The following is a 16,643-nucleotide window of genomic DNA, read 5'->3' as shown; positions in this document are numbered from 1 at the left end:
TAGAAATGATCTGTGAACCCGTCCGGCCCCGACGCCTTGTCCGGTGGCAGGGCCTTGACCACCTTTGTTGGGTTTCGTAGTAATTTCAAAAAATTTCCTACGCTCACGCAAGATCATGTGATGCATAGCAACGAGGGGGAGAGTGCTGTCTACGTACCCACGCAGACCGACTGCGGAAGCGTTGACGCAACGTAGAGGAAGTAGTCGTACGTCTTCCCGATCCGACCGATCAAGCACCGAAACTACGGCACCTCCGAGTTCGAGCACACGTTCATCTCGATGACGATCCCCGGACTCCGATCCAGCAAAGTGTCGGGGAAGAGTTCCGTCAGCACGACGGCGTGGTGACGATCTTGATGTACTACAGCAGCAGGGCTTCGCCTAAACTCCGCTACAGTATTATTGAGGAATATGGTGGCTGGGGGCACCGCACACGGCTAAGGAATAGATCACGTGGATCAACTTGTGTGTTTCTGGGGTGCCTCTGCCTCAGTATATAAAGGACTAGAGGGGGGAGGCTGGCCGGCCAAGCTTGGCGCGCCAGGAGAGTCCTACTCCCTCTGGGAGTAGGATTCCCCCGCGGAGGGGAAAAGAGAGAGGGGGCCGGCCACCTCTCCTTGTCCTAATAGGACTAGGGGAGGGGGGGGCGCGCAGCCCATCTAGGGCAGCCCCTTCTCTTTTCCACTAAGGCCCACTAAGGCCCATATAGCTCCCGGGGGGTTCCGGTAACCTCTCGGTACTCCGGTAAAATCCCGATTTCACCCGGAACACTTCCGATATCCAAACATAGGCTTCCAATATATCAATCTTTATGTCTCGACCATTTCGAGACTCCTCATCATGTCCGTGATCACATCCGGGACTCCGAACAACCTTCGGTACATCAAAATGCATAAACTCATAATATAACTGTCATCGTAACCTTAAGCGTGCGGACCCTACGGGTTCGAGAACAATGTAGACATGACCGAGACACGTCTCCGGTCAATAACCAATAGCGGGACCTGGATGCCCATATTGGCTCCTACATATTCTACGAAGATCTTTATCGGTCAGACCGCATAACAACATACGTTGTTCCCTTTGTCATCGGTATGTTACTTGCCCGAGATTCGATCGTCGGTATCCAATACCTAGTTCAATCTCGTTACCGGCAAGTCTCTTTACTCGTTCCGTAATACATCATCTCGCAACTACCTCATTAGTTGCAATGCTTGCAAGGCTTATGTGATGTGCATTACCGAGAGGGCCCAGAGATACCTCTCCGACAATCGGAGTGACAAATCCTAATCTCGAAATACGCCAACCCAACATCTACCTTTGGAGACACCTGTAATGCTCCTTTATAATCACCCAGTTACGTTGTGACGTTTGGTAGCACCCAAAGTGTTCCTCCGGCAAACGGGAGTTGCATAATCTCATAGTCATAGGAACATGTATATGTCATGAAGAAAGCAATAGCAACATACTAAACGATCGGGTGCTAAGCTAATGGAATGGGTCATGTCAATCAGATCATTCAACTAATGATGTGACCTCGTTAATCAAATAACAACACTTTGTTCATGGTTAGGAAACATAACCATCTTTGATTAACGAGCTAGTCAAGTAGAGGCATACTAGTGACACAAGTTTGTCTATGTATTCACACATGTATTATGTTTCCGGTTAATACAATTCTAGCATGAATAATAAACATTTATCATGATATAAGGAAATAAATAATAACTTTATTATTGCCTCTAGGGCATATTTCCTTCAGTCTCCCACTTGCACTAGAGTCAATAATCTAGATTACATAGATAATGATTCTAACACCCATGGAGCCTTGGTGCTGATCATGTTTTGCTCGTGGAAGAGGCTTAGTCAACGGGTCTGCAACATTCAGATCCGTATGTATCTTGCAAATCTCTATGTCTCCCACCTGGACTAGATCCCGGATGGAATTGAAGCGTCTCTTGATGTGCTTGGTTCTCTTGTGAAATCTGGATTCCTTTGCCAAGGCAATTGCACCAGTATTGTCACAAAAGATTTTCATTGGACCCGATGCACTAGGTATGACACCTAGATCGGATATGAACTCCTTCATCCAGACTCCTTCATTTGCCGCTTCCGAAGCAGCTATGTACTCCGCTTCACATGTAGATCCCGCTACGATGCTTTGTTTAGAACTGCACCAACTGATAGCTCCACCGTTTAATGTAAACACATATCCAGTTTGCGATTTAGAATCGTCCGGATCAGTGTCAAAGCTTGCATCAACGTAACCATTTACGACGAGCTCTTTGTCACCTCCATATACGAGAAGCATATCCTTAGTCCTTTTCAGGTATTTCAGGATGTTCTTGACCGCTGTCCAGTGATCCACTCCTGGATTACTTTGGTACCTCCCTGCTAGACTTATAGCAAGGCACACATTAGGTCTGGTACACAGCATTGCATACATGATAGATCCTATCGCTGATGCATAGGGAACATCTTTCATATTCTCTCTATCTTCTGCAGTGGTCGGGCATTGAGTCTTACTCAATTTCACACCTTGTAACACAGGCAAGAATCCTTTCTTTGCTTGATCCATTTTGAACTTCTTCAAAATTTTGTCAAGGTATGTTGTTTGTGAAAGTCCAATTAAGCGTTTTGATCTATCTCTATAGATCTTAATGCCCAATATGTAAGCAGCTTCACCGAGGTCTTTCATTGAAAAACTCTTATTCAAGTATCCCTTTATGCTATCCAGAAATTCTATATCATTTCCAATCAGCAATATGTCATCCACATATAATATCAGAAATGCTACAGAGCTCCCACTCACTTGCTTGTAAATACAGGCTTCTCCAAAAGTCTGTATGAAACCAAATGCTTTGATCACACTATCAAAACGTTTATTCCAACTCCGAGAGGCTTGCACCAGTCCATAAATGGATCGCTGGAGCTTGCACACTTTGTTAGCTCCCTTTGGATCGACAAAACCTTCTGGTTGCATCATATACAACTCTTCTTCCAGAAATCCATTCAGGAATGCAGTTTTGACATCCATCTGCCAAATTTCATAATCATAAAATGCGGCAATTGCTAACATGATTCGGACAGACTTAAGCATCGCTACGGGTGAGAAGGTCTCATCGTAGTCAATCCCTTGAACTTGCCGAAAACCTTTTGCGACAAGTCGAGCTTTGTAGACAGTAATATTACCGTCAGCGTCAGTCTTCTTCTTGAAGATCCATTTATTCTCAATTGCTTGCAGATCATCGGGCAAGTCAACCAAAGTCCATACTTTGTTCTCATACATGGATCCCATCTCAGATTTCATGGCTTCAAGCCACTTTGCGGAATCTGGGCTCACCATTGCTTCTTCATAGTTTGTAGGTTCATCATGATCTAGCATCATGACTTCCAGAACGGGATTACCGTACCACTCTGGCACGGATCTTACTCTGGTTGATCTACGAGGTTCAGTAGTATCTTCTTCTGAAGTTTCATGATCATTATCATTGACTTCCTCACTAACTGGTGTAGGTGTCACAGAAACAGTTTTCTGTGATGTACTATTTTCCAATAAGGGAGCAAGTACAGTTACCTCGTCAAGTTCTACTTTCCTCCCACTCACTTCTTTCGAGAGAAACTCCTTCTCCAGAAAGTTTCCGAAATTAGCAACAAAATTCTTGCCTTCGGATCTGTGATAGAAGGTGTATCCAATAGTTTCCTTTGGATATCCTATGAAGACACATTTCTCCGATTTGGGTTCGAGCTTATCAGGTTGAAGCTTTTTCACATAAGCATCGTAGCCCCAAACTTTCAGAAACGACAACTTTGGTTTCTTGCCAAACCACAGTTCATAAGGCGTCGTCTCAACGGATTTTGATGGTGCCCTATTTAACGTGAATGCGGCCGTCTCTAGAGCGTATCCCCAAAACGATAGCGGTAAATCAGTAAGAGACATCATAGATCGCACCATATCTAGTAAAGTACGATTACGGCGTTCAGACACACCATTACGCTATGGTGTTCCGGGTGGCGTGAGTTGCGAAACTATTCCACAATTTTTCAAATGTACACCAAACTCGTAACTCAAATATTCTCCTCCACGATCAGATCGTAGAAATTTTATTTTCTTGTTACGATGATTTTCAACTTCACTTTGAAACTCCTTGAACTTTTCAAATGTTTCAGACTTATGTTTCATTAAGTAGATATACCCATATCTGCTTAAATCATCTGTGAAGGTGAGAAAATAACGATATCCGCCACGAGCCTCAATATTCATCGGACCGCATACATCTGTATGTATGATTTCCAACAAATCTGTTGCTCTCTCCATAGTACTGGAGAATGGTGTTTTAGTCATCTTGCCCATGAGGCACGGTTCGCAAGTACCAAGTGATTCATAATCAAGTGGTTCCAAAAGTCCATCAGTATGGAGTTTCTTCATGCGCTTTACACCGATATGACCTAAACGGCAGTGCCACAAATAAGTTGCACTCTCATTATCAACTCTGCATCTTTTGGCTTCAACATTATGAATATGTGTGTTACTACTATCGAAATTCAACAAGAATAGACCACTCTTCAAGGGTGCATGACCATAAAAGATATTACTCATATAAATAGAACAACCATTATTCTCTGATTTAAATGAATAACTGTCTCGCATCAAACAAGATCCAGATATAATGTTCATGCTTAACGCTGACACCAAATAACAATTATTTAGGTCTAATACTAATCCCGAAGGTAGATGTAGAGGTAGCGTGCCGACTGCGATCACATCGACTTTGGAACCGTTTCCCACGCGCATCGTCACCTCGTCCTTAACCAATCTTCGCTTAATCCGTAGTCCCTGTTTCGAGTTGCAAATATTAGCAACAGAACCAGTATCAAATACCCAGGTGCTACTGCGAGCATTAGTAAGGTACACATCAATAACATGTATATCACATATACCTTTGTTCACCTTGCCATCCTTCTTATCCGCCAAATACTTGGGGCAGTTCCGCTTCCAGTGGCCAGTCTGCTTGCAATAGAAGCACTCAGTTTCAGGCTTAGGTCCAGACTTGGGTTTCTTCTCTTAAGCAGCAACTGGCTTGCCGTTCTTCTTGAAGTTTCCCTTCTTCTTTCCTTTGCCCTTTTTCTTGAAACTAGTGGTCTTGTTGACAATCAACACTTGATGCTCCTTCTTGATTTCTACCTCCGCAACTTTCAGCATCGCGAAGAGCTCGGGAATAGTCTTGTTCATCCCTTGCATATTATAGTTCATCACGAAGCTCTTGTAGCTTGGTGGCAGTGATTGGAGAATTCTGTCAATGACGCAATCATCTGGAAGATTAACTCCTAATTGAATCAAGTGATTATTATACCCAGACATTTTGAGTATATGCTCACTGACAGAACTGTTCTCCTCCATCTTGCAGCTATAGAACTTATTGGAGACTTCATATCTCTCAATCCGGGCATTTGCTTGAAATATTAACTTCAACTCCTGGAACATCTCATATGCTCCATGACGTTCAAAACGTCGTTGAAGTCCCGATTCTAAGCCGTAAAGCATGGCACACTGAACTATCGAGTAGTCATCAGCTTTGCTCTGCGAGACGTTCATAACATCCGGCGTTGCTCCTGCAGCAGGCCTAGCACCCAGCGGTGCTTCCAGGACATAATTCTTCTGTGCAGCAATGAGGATAATCCTCAAGTTACGGACCCAGTCCGTGTAATTGCTACCATCATCTTTCAACTTTGCTTTCTCAAGGAACGCATTAAAATTCAACGGAACAACAGCACGAGCCATCTATCTACAATCAACATAAACAAGCAAGATACTATCAGGTACTAAGTTCATGATAAGTTTAAGTTCAGTTAATCAAATTAATTAAAGAACTCCCACTTAGATAGACATCACTCTAATCCTCTAAGTGATTACGTGATCCAAATTAACTAAACCATAACCGATCATCACGTGAGATGGAGTAGTTTTCAATGGTGAACATCGTTATGTTGATCATATCTACTATATGATTCACGCTCGACCTTTCGGTCTCCATGTTCCGAGGCCATATCTGTATATGCTTGGCTCGTCAAGTATAACCTGAGTATTCTGCGTGTGCAACTGTTTTGCACCCGTTGTATTTGAACGTAGAACCTATCACACCCAATCATCACGTGGTGTCTCAGCACGAAGAACTTTCGCAACGGTGCATACTCAGGGAGAACACTTCTTGATAATTTAGTGAGAGATCATCTTATAATGCTACCGTCAATCAAAGCAAGATAAGATGCATAAAAGGATAAACATCACATGCAATCAATATAAGTGATACGATATGGCCATCATCATCTTGTGCCTGTGATCTCCATCTCTGAAGCACCGTCATGATCACCATCGTCACCGGCGCGACACCTTGATCTCCATCGTAGCATCGTAGTCGTCTCGCCAATCTTATGCTTCCACGACTATCGCTACCGCTTAGTGATAAAGTAAAGCATTACATCGCGATTGCATTGCATACAATAAAGCGACAACCATATGGCTCCTGCCATTTGCCGATAACTCGGTTACAAAACATGATCATCTCATACAATAAAATTCAGCATCATGCCTTGACCATATCACATCACAACATGCCCTGCAAAAACAAGTTAGACGTCCTCTACTTTGTTGTTGCAAGTTTTACGTGGCTGCTACGGGCTTAAGCAAGAACCAATCTCACCTACGCATCAAAACCACAACGATAGTTTGTCAAATAGACTCCGTTTTAACCTTCGCAAGGACCGGGCGTAGCCATACTCGGTTCAACTAAAGTTGGAGAGACAGTCGCCCGCAAGCCACCTATGTGCAAAGCACGTCGGGGGAACCGGTCTCGCGTAAGCGTACGCGCAATGTTGGTCCGGGTCGTCTCGTCCAACAATGTCGCCGAACCAAAGTATGACATGCTGGTAGGCAGTATGACTTATATCGCCCACAACTCACTTGTGTTCTACTCGTGCATATAATATCAACATAAATAACCTAGGCTCTGATACCACTGTTGGGTTTCGTAGTAATTTCAAAAAAATTCCTACGCTCACGCAAGATCATGTGATGCATAGCAACGAGAGGGGAGAGTGCTGTCTACGTACCCACGCAGACCGACTGCGGAAGCGTTGACGCAACGTAGAGGAAGTAGTCGTACGTCTTCCCGATCCGACTGATCAAGCACCGAAACTACGGCACCTCCGAGTTCGAGCACACGTTCAGCTCGACGACGATCCCCGGACTCCAATCCAGCAAAGTGTCGGGGAAGAGTTTCGTCAGCACGACGGCGTGGTGACGATCTTGATGTACTACAGCAGCAGGGCTTCGCCTAAACTCCGCTACAGTATTATCGAGGAATATGGTGGCTGGGGGCACCGCACACGGCTAAGGAATAGATCACGTGGATCAACTTGTGTGTTTCTGGGGTGCCTCTGCCTCGGTATATAAAGGACTAGAGGGGGGAGGCTGGCCGGCCAAGCTTGGCGCGCCAGGAGAGTCCTACTCCCTCTGGGAGTAGGATTCCCCCCCCCAATCCTAGTTGGAATAGGATTCGCGGAGGGGGAAAAGAGAGAGGGGGGGCCGGCCACCTCTCCTTGTCCTAATAGGACTAGGGGAGGGAGGGTGGCGCGCAGCCCATCTAGGGCAGCCCCTTCTCTTTTCCACTAAGGCCCATATAGCTCCCCGGGGGGTTCCGGTAACCTCCCGGTACTCCGGTAAAATCCCGATTTCACCCGGAACACTTCCGATATCCAAACATAGGCTTCCAATATATCAATCTTTATGTCTCGACCATTTCGAGACTCCTCGTCATGTTCGTGATCACATCCGGGACTCCGAACAACCTTCGGTACATCAAAAATGCATAAACTCATAATATAACTGTCATCGTAACCTTAAGCGTGCGGACCCTACGGGTTCGAGAACAATGTAGACATGACCGAGACACGTCTCCGGTCAATAACCAATAGCGGGACCTAGATGCCCATATTGGCTCCTACATATTCTACGAAGAACTTTATCGGTCAAACCGCATAACAACATACGTTGTTCCCTTTGTCATCGGTATGTTACTTGCCCGAGATTCAATCGTCGGTATTCCAATACCTAGTTCAATCTCGTTACCGGCAAGTCTCTTTACTCGTTCCGTAATACATCATCTCGCAACTACCTCATTAGTTGCAATGCTTGCAAGGCTTATGTGATGTGCATTACCGAGAGGGCCCAGAGATACCTCTCCGACAATCGGAGTGACAAATCCTAATCTCGAAATACGCCAACCCAACATCTACCTTTGGAGACACCTGTAATGCTCCTTTATAATCACCCAGTTACGTTGTGACGTTTAGTAGCACCCAAAGTGTTCCTCCGGCAAACGGGAGTTGCATAATCTCATAGTCATAGGAACATGTATATGTCATGAAGAAAGCAATAGCAACATACTAAACGATCGGGTGCTAAGCTAATGGAATGGGTCATGTCAATCAGATCATTCAACTAATGATGTGACCTCGTTAATCAAATAACAACACTTTGTTCATGGTTAGGAAACATAACCATCTTTGATTAACGAGCTAGTCAAGTAGAGGCATACTAGTGACACTAAGTTTGTCTATGTATTCACGCATGTATTATGTTTCCGGTTAATACAATTCTAGCATGAATAATAAACATTTATCATGATATAAGGAAATAAATAATAACTTTATTATTGCCTCTAGGGCATATTTCCTTCAACCTTCTCAACTTCTTCCTCAGTGAATGGTAATTCTAGGTGTTGCTAGGTCTCGCCGTGGCAATCCCAGTGCTTCCAGTCGTAGAGCTGCTCCTCTAGCTGGGACGGAGCCTAGTAGCCGTTCGTAGAAGCCATCCACTTCAGCAGCGATTTGATCATGCCCTATTATCAATAACCCGTCCTTCTTGATGGAGGTGATCATGTTCCGGCGTTGCCGGTGTTTTGCGTGCCGATGAAAAAATGCAGTGTTGGCGTCTCCCTCCTTTAGCTGAAGCAGCCGGGACCGCTGCCTAGCTATGGTCCTCTCCAAGGAGCATAACCCTAAAAGCTTCCATTTTAGGGTTTTTCGGAGTTGCGATTCTGCGGCTGTGAGGGCTCTACTGTCTGATGCTTGGTCAAGCCGATATATGAGCTCCATGGCCATCAGGATCTGCATTTTTATATTACCTATCCACTTTGCGCTCCATCCCTATAGTCGTTTGGCCGTGGCACGGAGTTTCTTTTCAAGCATGACGAAAGGATTCCCAGTAGATGGAATCGAGTTCCACGCCGTAAGAACGGTCTCCGTAAACCCCTCCGCGCGTGGCCAGAATGCCTCAAACCTGAAGCGGTGACCCATTGGCATGTCCGCGTGGAGGTCGGCGAGCATTGGGCAATGATCTGAGATGGATGTGCCCATTGCAGAGAGGAAACAGGATGGGTGAAGGTCGTCCCAGCAGTTGGAGGTGAATACGTGATCTATCTTCTCCAGGGTGGCGTGTTGCCGCTCGTTCGACCAAGTATATTTTCGGCCGCTAAGATAAAGTTCCTTGAGTTCCAACCGATTCAAAGTAGACCGAAAGCGGCCTATCATCCGCCTACTTATTGCCGCATTGTTCTTGTCGTGCTCGCTCGCCAGGAGGTTAAAGTCCCCGGCAAGCATGCATGGTCCAGCATGTAGGTCCCTTATTTCCACAAGTTCATTCAGGAATTCCACCTTCTCGTGGTCTAACTGTGGGCCGTAAACACATGTAAGCCACCACGCTTGCGCTTCGCCAGCACTGACCAGCGCTGTAAGTTTGTTTTGTGTTGTATGCGGGTTGGATAGTGAGACAAGCATTGCATCCCACGCGATGGCAATGCCCCCTCGGGTGCCGTCCACTGGCATGTAGTAGAAGTTGTCAAATCTTTTACCAAGGCAATGCCTAACAATATCCACCGTTACAAGCTCAAGTTTAGTCTCTTGCAGACATACTACCCCCGGGTTCACTGTTTGTACGACCTGGCGTATGGCATTCCTCCGTGCCGGTGAGTTCAACCCCCGCACATTCCACACCAAAACTTTCACAGGTTGTGCAGCCATGGGAAGGGCCTAACTCGTCCACCCGCCCCTTGATACTAGGGGGCCATCATCCCCGAGCCCGGCACCTCCTACAAGGGCATGACCGATGGCTCCCACCCAAAGAGAGCTAGGATTGCTGCGATGTGCATGTCCGATAGTGGGTTGGAGAAAAGGTCAATGTATGCTTGTAACGCCGTGTCGCCAATTGTTTCCCCCTCATGGGTGAGGCACAATTTGCGCATGATTGCTTGCTGCTGCTTGGATGCCACCGAGCCACGTTCCACCCTCTTGGCGATGCGCACACTGCGCCTGGGCGTGGTTGTCACGAGCTGTTTCCGTTTTGTCGTTGGCCGTTTGTGCGTGGTCTCCGGTGGTTTGGGGATTAAAGGAGTGATCGCCCTGGCCACCTGCATGCAGAAATCCACCAGTTTTGCCTCGGGAGTCCTCGTGGAAGGCGCTGTTGGGGACCCCACAATCCCACCATCAGCCGCACTTTGCACCACGGAGCGCGCGCGCATCGGTGACTCAGAGCCATCGCCATGTGAGAGCGAGACCCAGAAAGTGTCCTGCCCAGGCCCCGCCATTTGTGTTCGTACATCAGAGGGCGTATGCATGTAGGAATCCCATTCCTCTAGTTGGCTGAACTGCACCACGGGCTCTCATCCCGCATCGGCATGTCATCCGCGTCCGTCTCGTTTGGTGGGTCGACGTGGCCTTCCGCCATTTGCTGCATGGGATCCATCCCATCCTCCCCGATCTGTGGTGCATTGGATTCGTCCGCGCATGCAGACCCACAGGTGTTCCCGGCCAATGATCGGTCCAGGGAATCCCACGTCCCATCCCGCTGCTCAGTCTATCCTGGCCTTGTCCCCATCTGCAGCTCCAGCGAGCCAACCAAAACCTCGCATCCTGTCAGGGTTGGCTCCGCTGCTTGATCCGCCTGGGCCCGCCATCGAGCAAGTGTGACAGATGGTGGTGATTGGATGCGTCCACCCTGGCCTTGCTGACCCGCCCCATGGCACGACGTGCTAGAGGACGCCGGTTGGGCAACTCCAGAATGTTCCACCAGGCTGTCCGCCTCACCCGAGATTCGTTGCTCGTCTCGTCTTTCCACATGTTGGCTCGGGAGTGGGCTCATTGGTCTCCTGGCGATCGTGGTCAAGGCCGGCCCGACCGCCCTGGGGCCAGCGGGGCCCTCCTGCTGCCAAACCCCGTCATCACGACCAATTTGATGACGCAAGGCCCCTTTATTTTGAATCAGCCCAACTGCCATGATCGTTGTCGAGGCCATCGACAAGACTCCGGCCGCCGGCGGTGAGGCAGAGTCCCCACCTGGGCTCCACCCCGCGTCCCTGGCGCGTCGAAGGCCATGCTGATCCCCGCTCGGTCCGTCGCCAGCCGGCCTGGAGTGGGTCCCCGGCAGTCCTGGCGGGCTGGCCGGCGGCGAGAGCTCCGGGTCATCATCCTCATCCACAACGGGCTCCGCCAGCTTCACAATCCTGATGTTATACCACAATGCCGACAAGCGTGCCGCCTGTGGCTGATGGCCGCGCCGCCTTGTGTTTGGCTCCTCAATGTATAGCCGCCGTTGGGTTGGGAGGCGCTCCGGCCGGTCGGTGCGTAGCCACACCTTGAAGCTAGACATGTCATGTCGGCGCGTAGTGCTATCCACCACACCAACGACCAAGCCGAGCCCCCGAAGCACTGAGTTCGCCGTCTGCCATGTGCACGCGTGCGCCGGCACGCCCACCAGCGCCAGGGGCACCAGGAACGGGAGCGAGACTCCGGTAACCTGCGCCTTACGCAACCATGGCCGTAAGGACAGGGAAAAACCAGCCGGGGAGGACGGGGACAGGCCACCCTAGCGAACCATCCTGTCACGAACACTCCGGGCGCTGCATAGAATGAGGAAATCCTCCGGAAAGAATGGCCGGATCGACATGTCGGGTGGGCCAATGCGGAACTCATCGTGCAGCGCCGCCGCAACCGCAGCCAGATGAACGTCCGGCCTGGTGCCGGTGATGGTGACCACGACCGCTAGGGACAACTGTTCTTCCATCCGCCAAAGATCCGCATCTTCTTCCATGTAGCAGCATTCCACCGAATCCACCGCCGCGGGGCGCACCCCCGGCACGAGCACAAGCGCAGGCTCGCGCGCTGCCTCCGGCTCGAAGGGAACCGACAAGCCAGGGACCACGACGCTCTCCACCGGTCCAGAGCGCACCACTTCACTCCACGGCCGGACAACCCTGATGGCGCCCGATGGTGGTGGTCCTGGCGGGGGAGGGGGCGCATCCACAGGCGTGAGTGTGCCGCCGAACGGCAGCGGCGAGGGGGCAGGGGACGACAGGGGGAGGGGGCGCCAGCGGTCCACGACCCTGTCCATCCACCGGAGATGGCCTCTGCCTTACCTTGCAGTCTCTGGCAATATGCCCCCAACCATTGCAGCGAACGCACAAGGTCTCATTGGTGCAGTCCCGCGAGATGTGGCGGTCGTCTCCGCAGTTGTAGCAGCATCCATGGAGGGCGGCCGGGATGCGAGTCCGTGGCAGCCGACAAGTGGGGAGGGTCGGCGAGAGTTGCCGCCGCGGGGGGGGGGGGGGGGGGGGGGGGGCCGGGCTGCGGGGGCGCCGGCTGGTTCTGGTCTGCCATGCCCCTGCTTGAGCATGCAGAGGAGCAAGGGGCGGGTTCTGGCCTGCCCCGCCTTGGACGATTGGGCCCATCGCCGTGCCGAGAACCCCGGGGACGATGATGGTGGAGCGAAGGGTGGCCGTGGGCGCACAGACGACGGTCCCGATGAGGAGGAAGAGGAGGTCCAGAGGGAGACCCGCGAAGCCATGGCGGGGAGGCGGTGGACGCCGGCGCCGGGATGGCGACCGGTGGGTGGGAGGTGGCCGCCGGCACTGGAGTGGTGGCCGGCGCGGGTCGTGTCCGCCGGGACCGGGGTGGCTGCCGGCGCTCAGAGGAGGAGGCGTTTATTATGTAACCACAAGGTCTTGGAGTACTACAGAGCCCAAGGTAAGATGACTGTGTAATCCGGGTTTAGGGAAAGTGACAACAGCGCAAAAAGTAACATCGGCCACTTGAGCAGAAGTAGGTATTAGAGCATGCGCACTGTGTTCTTTATCCGGTCTCGATCCTGAACGCTGCATCTTCTTGAGATGCTATCTCCATAACAAAGGGGATGCTGCGATGCTGCAGATTGGAAGGAACGACCTAACCTTGATCATCTTCACTGCCTTTCTGTTGCCTCTCTTCTCTTTATTTCCTTCCAGTCTGCCCAGTGAAGAGGACATACAGCAGAATAGCAGATTGATCGTTGAGGCTGTCAAGGAGTAGGCACGGCGTTGGGCTAGTGCTGGTGCCACTGGCTTAGACAACATATTACCTGTAACCTGAGCTCGTGTACTTGGGGCTGTGCACCCCCTCTCCCCTCTGCTCATCGGCACCCTAATCACCGCCTGTCTATGTACGGTGTGTGGGCTTGCCCAACTGTTGTATTCTTCTCGCCTTCTATCAATGCAAAATAGGTAGATCAAAGCCATTAATTTCACATGTCTTTACTTACAAATGTTATCTCTATTAAACAACGTATTGTTGGCCAGCAACCAAAGAAAATAATGAATTCTAGGACTAGGAGGGACATGCAATTGCCAAACAGCCGTCACATTTGTGATCAACTATTTCTGCCAATAGAGTTTATTTTGACTGATGACGTCCCCAAGATGAAAGTAAAACACTAATTATTTATTATAGCCATATATCGATTACTTCATCGCGTAAATACTGAGTGGCTCGGTGGTCTCGACATTGGCGAATGTAGCATAGTTGCCGTCGAAGCACCTTGTGCCCTCGCACGTCATCTTGGCAACCAGCGCCCCCTCATCTCGATGTCCGACCCGCACGACATTGTCACACACCAACTTCCAGCCAGACGAGGGTGTGCCTTTCGTCCTGTGCCCGTAGTAAGACAGCCCTTTGCATGTAAGAATGTACTCACCGTACACAAAGTGCGGCCGCGGGATACCATGCGTCCCGAAGTTGTAGCGGTGGCTCCACCGCTGCCCCTCTTCCAGAACCCATACGTTAGGCCAGGCGACAAAACCAAGCCTTCCATGCACCTCGCCCAGGCGGTAGTGATCGCGTGGGACGGGTACTGGTGTGGTAGAGGAGGCGACACACTCGTCCATGAGGTCAAATGGCACGATCTTCCCGATGTCGTCGGCCTCCGTGACCTTAACCCAGTATGTTGTGCCATCGACGCTGACGATGCCAGCAGCGTGGTTGAAAGTCGCGTCGCCATGCCCGACTAGTACCTTCCACCACGTGGCCTCCCCCTATGGTGAGCACGTAAACAGCGCCGAACTCGTTGACCCCATCGTTGCCGCCCGAGACATGCACCAACTTGTATCGTCCCGTGATCGGGTGGTATGCGAAGCTGTACGAGTCGCCCCTGACCCCTGTTCTGCCAGCCATGGTGCCCGACATAGTGCAGCCGTGGAACGACCAGCGTCTCTGCGGTGGCCGGGTTTAACAGGGTAAAGGCGCCGCCTTGCACACTGTTGTCACACAAGCAGAGCAGACCATTGCAGGTGCCGATGAGCTCCATGCCTTCGTAATGGTGGCGCCAGGGATCGGATGCCCTCCATATCTCGGTGCAGCTCCCAGTTGTGGACGTCGGCGATGGCATTGTCCATCGCTCGGCCAATGCCTCGACCACCTCCCCTCCTCGAAGTGGGTGGGGGCTCGGGGTAAAAGAATCCACGGCGCCGAAGGCGTCAAGGAACACTGTGTCTAACCCGGGGGCATGGCTAGCTTGCTAGTCATCCCTCGTGTTACAAAGCTATTTAATCCACACGACTCTTGGCAACGGATATCTCGGCACTCGCATCGATGAAGAACGTAGCGAAATGCGATACCTGGTGTGAATTGCAGAATCCCGCGAACCATCAATTCTTTGAACGCAAGTTGCGCCCAAGGCCACTCGGCCGAGGGCACGCCTGCCTGGGCCGTTTTTCTTCTTTTCCATCAAACACGGTGCCTTGTGCTGTTCTACAGATTAGAAGAAGATCAAAGGTCTCCCCTAGCACAGCTGAACCGATGAATATATGTACTAGAGAAAAGTATACTTTTCGTCCCTCAACTTTCGACGGAGTCTAGATTTGGTCCCTTAACTTTAAAACTGGACAACTTGCACCCTCAATTATTGAAACCCGACAAGGTTCATCCCTGGTCTCGGCTTTGAACGGTTTTGGTGCTAACTCACTCCGGTTTTGACCGGTGCTGACTTAAATACGTGTATATATTTCAAATCCGTGAATCTTTTGAAATTAATGTACTTTTTTCAAATGTGTGTACTTTTTCACGTTCGCGTAAAAATTTCACATTCACATACCTTTTTGAAATCCACGTAACTTTTCCAAATTCGCATACTTTTTCTAGTCCACGTTTTTCTCAAATATGTGTACTTTTTCATGTTCGTGTACTGCTTTCAAATCCATGTACTTTTTTCAAATTCATGAACTTTTGTATAAAGTACACGGATTTGATAAAAGCACGATGAACTTGAAAATGGTATGCGGACCTCAAAAAATAAACAGATTCGAAGAAAGTACACTAATTTGAGTCAAAACACGGTCAAAACCGGGGAAGTCAACACCAGAACCGGTCAAAACCGTGTCCAGGGACAAACCTTGTCCGGTTTTAGTAGTTGAAGGTGTAAGTTATCTGCTTTTAAAGTTAATGGACCAAATCTAGACTCTGTCAAGAGTTGAGGGACGAAAAATATACTTTTTTTTATGTACTAATACAAACGGGATTCGAATCCAAATTGATTCCCAGCTTGTTCTTAGGGCTGGAACTTAGGGTTAGTTATTTAGTTCGAGGAAGAAGAAAATTAACAACATCTGGCCTAGCATGGGAATTTTTTACGGACCCGGCACCAACGATAATCCAAGGAATTGTCTAGCACCTGCTGAGTTGAAACAAAATCGAATACTTCCTCAAAATAAAAGGAAAAACAAACGGGGGCGTTTGCACATCGCTCACACGCCTCCATCACCACCCATTTTGCCACGTATGAATAGATGACATTAGCAGAATTTTTTTTTTTTGGTTTTCGGCTTAAAAATGTTGTATCTTCTAAATAAAAAAGCGAACTAAAAATCCGTTTTCATCATTAAATCCGTCTCGACGAGATCTTCAAAACTAGATCCCATGTTGATATGTTTCGACGAATTTTTTTTACCAGAAGTTGCCACGATGTTTACACTGCAGTTGCCATAGGGCTTAAAATAAAGTTGCCATGTGGCAATTTTAGTTTGTAGATCATGGCAATTTTAGTATTTTGATGATGGCAACTGCAGTACTTTGACCATAAAAATTATTTTTTGTATGAATCATGGCAACTTTACGTGCATGTATCATGGCAATTTTAGTTTATGGTTCATGGCAAGTCTAGTTTCTTAATTCCCCGTTTTATAAATGTCAAAATTTACTTTTAAATGTAGAAGAAAATAGCTGAAACATATCATGGCAACTTCAGTGTAAACATCATGGCAATTCATATGCAATAGACATGGCAA

The 16,643-nt window shown here is 49.0% G+C and overlaps 1 non-coding gene across 1 annotated transcript; it reads left to right on the top strand.

Moving 5' to 3' along the window:
- The first annotated feature begins 14,917 nt into the window (after positions 1 to 14,917).
- Positions 14,918 to 15,073, top strand: LOC125533410. Its single transcript, XR_007294287.1, has one exon. It is a non-coding gene; the product is annotated as a 5.8S ribosomal RNA (ribosomal RNA).
- The last annotated feature ends 1,570 nt before the right edge of the window (positions 15,074 to 16,643 follow it).

Source organism: Triticum urartu, chromosome 1 (assembly GCF_003073215.2).
Source record: "Triticum urartu cultivar G1812 chromosome 1, Tu2.1, whole genome shotgun sequence".
Classification (NCBI taxonomy): Eukaryota; Viridiplantae; Streptophyta; class Magnoliopsida; order Poales; family Poaceae; genus Triticum; species Triticum urartu.
This window is presented reverse-complemented; position numbering and strand designations above follow the sequence as displayed.